The sequence below is a fragment of the Pelodiscus sinensis genome, chromosome 24, assembly GCF_049634645.1.
Source record: "Pelodiscus sinensis isolate JC-2024 chromosome 24, ASM4963464v1, whole genome shotgun sequence".
Taxonomy (NCBI): Eukaryota; Metazoa; Chordata; order Testudines; family Trionychidae; genus Pelodiscus; species Pelodiscus sinensis.
Window position 1 is genome coordinate 2,735,802 of NC_134734.1, and position 10,444 is coordinate 2,746,245.

At 49.9% G+C, this 10,444-nt stretch overlaps 1 pseudogene; it reads right to left on the bottom strand.

The window, feature by feature from the left end:
- Positions 1-424: 424 nt before the first annotated feature.
- LOC102459983 (putative G-protein coupled receptor 33) lies at positions 425-7,811 on the bottom strand (annotated as a pseudogene).
- Positions 7,812-10,444: the final 2,633 nt, after the last annotated feature.

The window sequence follows — 10,444 nt, forward strand, 5'->3', positions numbered from 1 at the left end:
TCATGGGGGGGTAGAATCCAGGTCCCCCCACTGCGCCAGACTCCACCCCAGGGCCCTATAGACCTCAGCCATCTGCCTTGTCCCCTTCAGCACACCCAGTCACTGCTACAATTCCCTGTGGCCCCAGCATGTTCTTCAGCCAGGACCCGCATCTCACCATCCCCAGCAGCACTGCTCTGTCCAAGGTCCTGTCACTTCCAGCAACACCCCTCCAACTGCAGCAAGAAACACCACGGTGCGCTGCACTGCAGCCCCTTTTATATGGGCCTGCTTGGCCCCCATTGGCTGCTGTCTGCAGCTCTCTCATTGGCTGCTTCCCTCACAGCCACTTGAGGCAGCTTGGAGGATCCATTTCCTTGAGCTTTTCTGGGGCAAAGCCACGAGGCTTCTAGCAAAAAATCTCAGGGCCTAATCTACCCAGCCACATGCTGTATTGGGGTGTAATGGGACTAGGCCTTAAGGCCATAGAGAAGTCCTCCAGGAGGCTGGAGAGGCCATGGAATAACCAGCCAACCAGGAACTGGGGAGGACTATAAGAGAAGCCACAGGCTCAGTAGCAGCTCAGTTGCAGCCAGACCTGAAAGGAGATGGTTAAAAGGGCTGGTGGAACCAGACATAATTCTGAGTGGGGGGAGCTGTCTGGACACTGTCTCCAGGACAGCTCCCCTGGCACTGCTCTCCTCCTGAGCCGGGAAATAGACTGAGCCTGGATTGGACTCGGACACTCAGCAAAGAACACCAGGCTGGGCCCTATTCGAGGTGCACCCCAGCAGGGGGCTGTGAACACCCCTGTGGCGTGGGACTCGGCTGGAGGGGTGAGTAGCTGCAAGGCTTTTGAAAGACTCCTGCTGACTGAAGCAGGCCTAGCCGGGGTGCTCGTGGAAAGCCCCTCAATCCTCCTGTTACATACGCCTACAGACACTGGCCCCAGGGAGAAGCATTTTAATTTCCTTTGGCCTGAGACATGGAGTGCTACACAGTACCCCCACGTGGACACGGTCTGAGACTGAGGGACTCCAGCGCTGTGGCTTAACACAGAGACAATGAAGTGGGATTTGATTCCTGTCAGTCAGCACCGCCGCAGGGGGCAGGTCTGTTACATGCTCCTCCCCATCTGGTCTGTAAGTTCCTGGTTTCCAACTTCCCCGCTTTAATACCCCAGATGCTTCACCAGCACCTCACAGATTGAGACAGACCCCAGGGAGAGGAAGGGCTCGTGGTATGCTGAAGTCCTTTCATGAGGGCAGAGGGGTGTCCCACAACCTGGAGAGATCCCCAGCTCACAACACAGGATGACCCACAAATGATCTGGCGTTTGAACAGAGAGACTTAGAATGAATGAGATTCTAGAGCCAGCTAGCGATGGAGAAACCAAGCGACTCAGGTTACAACACAGTGAGAGATTTTACCAAACAAGGTTCTAGATCTAGCTACTACTCTGGTGCCAGTAAAAGGTGCCACTGACGACTGTCAGAGATTGAAAATATTGATAGATCTGGAACCCAGGGGAATCTGGAGATAGTTGTGAATCTAGAATCTAGGAACACTTTGGGTTTATAAACAGTGAGACACCTGGAACTCACCAGGCATAAGAACCATTGGGGGGGTCTAACAATGAATGGGGCATGTCATGTTTTCAACTCTCCCTAAGACCATGCAAATTCAGATCATCCCCTTTTAAATGTTCTGCAATTCTGACCCGTGTCTTCCACTAGACTCGTGGACACTGCGCTCAAGATCATCGACAAACGCCGCCTTGACCAGGGTGAGAAAAGACGTCCTGAAGACCTCCCAGAACTTCTCCCCCACAAACAGGTAGAGGATTGGGGTGCAACAGGCATTGAAGCAGGACATGACAGCGTAAATGAACAAGACAGCGCCCGTCACCGACTCTGGTACATCCTTGTAGAGCTTTAATCCGTAGTAGAGGTGGTAGGGCAGCCAGCCAAGGAAGAAGGAAACCACTGCAGCCACCACGACTTTGAAGGGCTTCCCAGCCCAAAGCAGTCTCTTCTCCTTCATCTTCAACACCACCCGGCTGTAGCATCCTGCCATGGTGCAGAAGGGCAGCAGGAAGCCCAGAAGGAACTGGATCACAAAGTCAGCCAGATGGATCTGTCTCCCCAGATCCAGCATCTCAGCTCTGTCCCAGTCTTTGGAAAGAGCATAGTTGTTGAGGCAGGCGATTCTGCCCCTGTTCACCTCACAGGTCTCCCGGAAAGCCAAGTTGGGAGCGCTGAGAGCAAAGGAGACCAGCCACACACCCACAGCCAGCTTCCCAGCCCGGTGCACGGTGCGGTGGTTCTGGGACCAGATGGGATGGTGAATGAGGATGTAGCGGTCCAGGCTGATGAGGGTGAGCAGGGAGGCAGAGGAGAACATGGCTAGGGAGACGCAGGTGTTGAGGAGTTTGCACATGGCCGTGCCGAAGACCCAGTGGAAACCCAGGAGGACGTAGGTGGCGAAGAAGGGGATCAGCAGGGTGATGAGAACAGAACTGGAGACCAGGTGGAGGAACCAGAGCGTGGTCACCGTCCTCCTCATCTTCAGCCCCAGCACCCACAGGTACAGCCCGTTCCCCACCACACCCACCAGTAAGGTGATGAAGAGCAACCCGACTGTGGCCAGGTGAATGGGGCTCACAGCTGCTGGGCTCTGGCTGGAGTTTGCCTCTGTGGTTGGTGGGAGAGTTGTGATCTTGTGTTCCATGGTTCCCTGGGGAGAGACAGAAGAGGCGTTAGATTTGGAAGGCACAACACAGGATGAGAGGAGTGTGGAAGAGGAGGAAAGGAGAAATGCCACAATGGGCTGGGAATATACCATTGGAGAAGACAGAATCTTAGCAGAATTTACGGGCCCTATCTGGTCCTTTAGAACATCCAGGCTGGATATGCTCAGCAACTGGGCTATGGCCAGTGGAACTCACTGCTGCAAGATGGAGTGATGAGCAGCAGAGGAGGAAGAGCAGACATGGCAGGACAGAGGAAGGGGACAGTCTAGTCCAGGGCTACTCAACTTTGGAAGCCCCGGGAGCCACAATGATACTCACAGCACATGTTGAGGACCGCAACTTAAGTGTGGTTGCATAAACATGTAAATACATATGCAAATAAATGCAAATAGCTTCTTTCACACTGATGGGCATGAATACAAAGATTAAGGCAAGACTACACAATACACAGGCCCACTTAAGTCAGTTCTGCTGTTATTAATAAAATGCCATAGTTCTATTGACTCCTTTTTTGTTTTGGCTCCCACTTGTGGGCAACGTGTCAAGCCCCATGTAAATCCTAACTGCACCGTGGGCCACAAACCAATGGGTCGTGGGCCACATGAGTGTTAAGTAGCCCTAGACTGTGTCTAGACTGCACCCCTTTTGCAGAAAAGGGATGCAGATTAGACACATCGCAATTGCAAATGAAGCGGGGATTTAAATCTCCCCCGCTTCATTTGCATGAACATGGCTGCCGCTTTTTTCTGGCTCGGGGCTTTGCCGGCAAAAAGCGCCAGTCTAGACGCAGATCTTTCGGAAAATAAAGCCTTTTCTGAAAGATCCCTTATTCCTCTTAAAATCAGGAATAAGGGATCTTTCGGAAAAGGCTTTATTTTCCGAAAGATCTGCGTCTAGACTGGCACTTTTTGCCGGCAAAGCCCCGAGCCGGAAAAAAGCGGCAGCCATGTTTATGCAAATGAAGCTGGGAAGATTTAAATCTCCGCTGCATTTGCAATTGCACTGTGTCTAATCTGCATCCCTTTTCCGCAAAAGGGGTGGAGTCTAGACACAGCCCTAGTGTAGGTGGTCTAACACACAGCTACACTGAGAACACCACGTGGCTGTGAGCTGGAGGACAGGCTGGCTCAGAGGGGTGGGGATGGACTATGGGGCCTTTCCCCTCTAGGAGGCCTGGCTCCAATCTATCTCCAGGGAGGGGTCGGCTCAGAAGGTCACATCGGTGTTGCTGTCTACTAGCCTGCAGGACCTGACACCAGTGGAACTCTCTGCTACAAGGTGGAACAAGCTGTTATCTACCTGTCACGGGAACTGCTGCTACACCCGGCCCATGGGAACGGGCAGGGTTCTTCCCCCCTCCCTGTAACACAGGAAGCCTCTGTCCTCAAAGCTGCTTCTCTGGGGGTATGTCTACACTACCCTCCTAGTTCGAACTAGCGGGGTAATGTAGGCATACCGCACTTGCAAATGAAGCCCAGGATTTGAATTTCCCGGGCTTCATTTGCATAAGCGGGGAGCCGCCATGTTTAAAACCCCGCTGGTTCGAACCCCGTGCAGCGCGGCTACATGGGGCACGAACTAGGTAGTTCGAACTAGGCTTCCTAGTTCGAACTACTGTTACTCCTCATTTCACGAGGAGTAACGGTAGTTCGAACTAGGAAACCTAGTTCGAACTACCTAGTTCATGCCCCGTGTAGCCGCGCTGCACGGGGTTCGAACCAGCGGGGTTTTAAACATGGCGGCTCCCCTCTTATGCAAATGAAGCCCAGGAAATTCAAATCCCCGGCTTCATTTGCAAGTGCGGTATGCCTACATTACCCTCCTAGTTCGAACTAGGAGGGTAGTGTAGACATACCCTGGGTTATTACCTCAGACTGTACCCCAGCCATGGCCTTGTAAAATTGGAATCTTTTATACCAAATCGCTTTCGCACCCATCAAGCCTTGGCCAGGGTGTGCCAGCCTCAAGTATGTCAAAAGCAGGAAGCCTGCTAACCAACCAGTGGGGCCCATGGACGATTGAGATGCTAAAGGAGCACTCAACGATGATAAGGTCATTGCAGAGAAGCTAAATGAATTCTTTGCTTCGGCCATTACGACAGAACATATTGGGGAGATTCCCAAACCTGAGCCATTCTTTTCAGGTGACAAATCAGAGGAATTGTCTCAGATTGAGGTGTCATTAGAGGAGGTTTTGGAACAAATTGATAAACTGAACACTAACAAGTCCCCGGGACCAGATGGCATTCACCCAAGAGTTCAGAAAGGATTCAAATGTGAAATTGCGGAACAATTAACTGTGGTTTGTAGCCTGTCCTTTAAATCAGCTTCCACAAGTAACGACTGGAGTTTAACTAACATGATGCCAATATTTAAAAAGGGCTCCAGAGGTGACCCTGGCAATTACAGACCGGTAAGTCTAACATCAGTACCAGGCAGAAAGGACACTCTCTCAATGACTTAACCACCTGCATTCTGCTACAAAGACCTTTTACATCTGCACTTGAAAGTGAATCCTCTGAACTGTCATTCATGTTAAAATTCGACACTCTCCGAAAAGGAATGAACAAACACTCAAGCTATCTTACCCATTACCAAGATAGTTTCCCCAATTATCACCTCTAATACCATTAGCTCACAAACATCCCACTCTCCCCACCTCTAATATCATCAATTCACAGACACTTACCTTCCTTCCTTCCTCCCCCCCCCCCCCCCGCATCCCCCTCCTGTTCTGCAATGTGATTTGTCCTTTTCATATGTGTTCATTTTTTTTTATTGTATCCTTTGGTATATATGGTTGTGACTATTTTCTTCCACTATTTGATCTGAGGAAGTGGGTCTGGCCCACGAAAGCTCATCATCTAATAAACCATCTTGTTAGTCTTTAAAGTGCTACATTGTCCTGCATTTTGCTTCAGCTACCCCAGACTAACACGGCTACATTTCTATCAGAATTGTCAGACACATTCATGAACATGATTTGCTGGGGAAGGTCAACATGGTTCTTTTTAAAGGGAAATCATGCTTCACTAATCTACTAGCGTTCTTTGAGCATGTGGACAAGGGGGACCCAGTAGATATAATGTACTTAGTTTCCAGGAAGCCTTTGACAAGGTCCCTCTCCAAAGGCTTTTAAATAAAGTAAGTTGTCATGGGATAAGAGGGAAGGTCCTCTCATGGATTGATAACTGATTGAAATACAGGAAACAAAGGGTAGAAATAAATAGTCAGTTTTCAGAATGGAGAGAGGTAACTAGTGGGGTCTTCCAAGGGTCCATACTGGGACCAATTCTATTCAACTTATTCAGTTCTTTTTTTGTGATGGTACGCCCCGGTATGGCATGCCAGCACCTATTTTCCCAGCATACCGGAAATGAACGGCATTTCCCTGCAGAGTTCTGGCACCTATTGTCAGAGGAGACTTCACTGGTATTTTCCTGGGGCAGCTTGGCTCCCGACAGAAACCCACTTGGGACATGCAGTTCATAAAGGGGCCCCAACTGCATTTCAGCCCCCAATCCACCTTTTTTTCCTCTTTTTTGTTTGTTTGTTTTGCTTTTGCTCAACAATTTTCCCCCGGAGAACCGGCACCTTTTTTCTTCGAAAAAAAGCACTGAACTTATTTATAAATGGTCTGGAGAAAGGGGCAAACACTGAGGTGACAACATTTGCAGATGATACTAAACTGATCAGGATAGTAAAGCAGATTGTGAAGAGCTTCAAAAGGCTCTCACAAAACTAGGTGATGGGGCAACAAAATGGCAAATGAATATTAATGTTGATAATTGCAAAGTAATGCACATTGGAAAACATAATCCCAATTATACGTACAAATTGATGGGGACTGTATTAGCTGTTGCCACTCTTGGGAGAGATCTTGGAGTCATTGTGGACAGTTCTCTATGAACATGCGCTTAGCGTGCAGCGGCAGCCAAAAAAAGCTAACAGAATGTTAGGAATCATTAAAAAAGGGATAGGGATTCGGACAGAGAATACTTTATTGCCTCTGTATAAATCCATGGGACACCCACATCTTGCATATAGATGTGGTCACCAAATCTGAAAAAAGATATCTTGGCACTGGAAAAAGTTCAGAAAAGGGCAACAAAAATTATCAGGGATTTGGAACAGCTGCAATATGAGGAGAGGTTATAAAATCTCAGACTTTTCATCTTAAAAAAAGAGGACACTATGGGGGATATGATTGAGGTCTATAAAACCATGACTGGTGTGGAGAAAGGAAATTAAGAAAAAAAGTTATTTACTCATTCCCGTAACACAAGAACTGGGATCACCAATTTAAATTAATAGGTAGCAGGTTTTAAACAAACAAAAAGAAGTATTTATGCACACAATGCACAGTCAACCTGTGGAACTCCTTGCTAGATGATATTGTGAAGGCCATGACTTTAACAGAAGACAGGATACTGGACTAGATGGATCTTTGGTCTGACCCAGTATGGCCATTCTTACATTCTGCAAAGCACCAAGAACTTTAGAATGACCTAATAATTAGAGAAGGAGGGGCTGGAAGCCATGACTCCTGGGTTTGCTCCTTGACTCTGGGAATGGGGGTGAGAACTCCAGGGTTCATAGAATCATAGAATCATAGGACTGGAAGGGACCTCGAGAGGTCATCGAGTCCAGCCCCCCGCCCTCAAGGCAGGAGCAAGCTCCGTCTACACCATCCCTGACAGATGTCTATCTAACCTGTTCTTAAATATCTCCAGAGAGGGAGATTCCACCACCTCCCTTGGGTTGTGGGAGGGAACGGGAGTGCTATGTCTTAGAACTTCCCAAGTTGCGAACACCTCATCCAATTAATGTGAAAAAGAGTAAAATTCACCCCTGTGACAGACCTCCCCTGCTACCTCATCTTAACCTTGTGGCAGGGAGTTCCACTGGTCTGCCTTGACAATGGCCCATTTCTTTGGCTTCTACGTGGTCTTAGAAAGAAAATTCCCCTTAAAACCTGCCTCTGCCTGTCGTCTCGACTCACCTGGGCGGCGCAGGAGCCAGTGCAGATAGAGACTTGGATGAGGTGTGTTTCTCCAGCAAAGCATTTGTGAGTCTGTCCCAGCACTCCTGAGCCCTCCTCCGTGTGGGGAGTTCACTCCCCTTAACTCTGTGTCTTCTGCACTCTCCGCCCCCAGCTGCTCTCTGAGATCCACAAGCTGCAAACCGTAAACAAATGGTCACGGGACACAGTTGAAGCAAAGAACCCACCACGGCATCAGACACCAGCTTAGAACCAGCCCCTGCTCCCCTCCCAGAGGCAGGGAGAGAACCCAGGTGCCCTGGCCCCCAGCCCCACTAATACAGCAGATGTGGGGCTAGGAGCCCATCTATTGGGAGGTGCCCCTGTGGGGAGGAAGGGCCTGTGTTTTGCACCTTTTCATGACACAAGCTGCACTTCAGAGATAACCACAGAAATAAACTGTGAACTCACAAGAGAAGCTCAGACACAAATGATGCATTATCTGGACAACAAGTGGGGGAAGGATCAGCAAGAGGGGTTAGCTTGGGCGGGGCTGGGAGCCAGGACTGCTGGGTTCTGAACCCATCTCTGGGAGTGGGGAAGAGTCCCGTGGTGAAAGCAGGTGAATAGCTCTGAGATCTCTCGTGCTATTGACGTGTGGTGGGGACGTGTGTCTGTGAGAAAACTCCTTTGAAATCCTGCCCGGCATAAAACCTCAGCCCCAGTAAGCCCTCCCCAGACTGGGTGTGTATTCTTGGCAAACCAGACCCTCGAGAGCCAGGAATGGGAAAACCCAGGGGTGGGGACTGGGAGCCAGGACGCCTGGTTCTCCCTGTAGCAAGCTGAGGGACTTGCTGGTTCGTGCAGGGAGGAGACTGGAACATGGGGTTTGCCAGGCCTGGGCTCCGCACATCTGACTCTCCCTCGTCTCCAGTCTCCCCTGTATTTTTCCACTCTTCTCACAGCCCATTACAACCCCCCCTTCTCACGTGTCCCAGCCCCTCACAGCCCCTACCCCTTCCCATCAGCCTGACTCCTCACAGCACCTTTCCCTCCTGGGCCATCCCAACCTCATCCTGGTCTCCTGCTCCTTCCTCTTCACCCTGCCGATCCCCTTCTTTGCCATCTACATCCTCCTGGGTTTCCACGGGGTCTTCAGCACGGCCACGTGCAAACTCCTCAACACCTGCGTCTCCGTGGCATGTTCACCTCCGTCTTCCTGCTCACCCTCATCAGCCTGGACCTCTACACCCTCACTCACCATCCCGTCTGGTCCCAGAGCCACTGCTCTCTGGCCCAGGCTGAGAAGCTGGCTATGAGTGTGTGGCTGGTCTCCTTTGCTCTCAGCGCTCCCTACCTGGCTTTCCAGGAGACCCGCCTGCTGGATGGGGGCAGAGTCGCCTGCCTCAACAATTACAATATCTCCAGAAGGTCTGGAATGGAACCACAAGATGGGATCTGGAGGGGAGAAGTTCTGGGAGGTCTTCAGGATGTCTCTTCTCATCCTGGTCAAGACAGCATTTGTTGACTAATTCGTCAGCAGTGCCCCGGCACTAGTGGAACACACAGGTTAGAAGTCATGAACTAAAAAGTTGCCCAGACTTAGGGAGAGCTGAAAACTTGGCGATTTATTTGTTCCTAGACTCCCGATGTTTCTGAAACCTGGTGAGCTCCAAGTATCTCACTGTTTATAAACCCTGCAGTGTCCCTGGGTTCTAGAGTCTCTCCTCTCCCCAGAATTCCTTATATTCTAGGTCTCTCCAATTTTTCAGTTGGTTGTCAGTGGCACCAGATCCGTAGCCTTTTCCAGGATCCTGCTTGCCTTAGGTCTTCCACTGTGTTCTAACCCTCTGTTGACGCCAGTACTCCTCAATTCACAAGGCGTAAGGGAAGTCGACTGGTGTTTGCTTCCATCAACCTCCAGCTGTGGAGACGGCACTGATGGTCAAATTAAGACGGCACTGATGGTACGCAATTAACGAAGATGGAGTTGTGGTTCTTGATTCAACGTTCTAGGTAAGTATAGACAAGGTTTGAGTCTGCCAAAAGCCTCTACATAAATAAATGTCAATGCTTTGGTCATGTAGCTGTGAATATTTATCTGATTTTCCTAAAGTCTTTGAGAAAAATTGCACCCGGGAACCACCAAAATTTGTGGTGAGAAGCCCTGCTCTAGACCGATTACTGCTCTACACTACCGAGTGATGGAGACCCCAGGGCCAATTCCTCATCCTGCTTCTCCCATCTGGAGCAACATTTCTGCAAACTGATGCTCAGAGCAAAGGGCTGGAAGACCATTCAAGCCAAAGCCATGGTCCAGAGGGGGTCACCAGCCAGCAAACTCACTGGTGCTGCTAGGAACTCCGAAGTCCTACATACGTCTCTCATTGCTCTGGCCATTTGACAGCTCTTTCTTTTTCTGTCATTTCTAAGAAACCCTCGAGTTTAGGGTTGGCTGCAGAGCAGTATTGATCTGGTAGCGTGGCTGGCCCTCAAGGGACCAGAAAAACATTTTGGGTTGTGAATAGAATTGCAACTTACGTCTCACTTTACTGGACCAATTTGCTGATTGGCTGCCTGACTCCTTCCTTCCTTCCTTTCTAACCTACCAGTGTATGGGGATGAGAAGCTCGATTTGTGACTGATTGGGGACTGTAACTATTGTGCTACCACCACTTTTGGGAGAATCTGCTCTCCATTCCACAGCCCGCCCAGCCCTTGGCATTCCAGAAT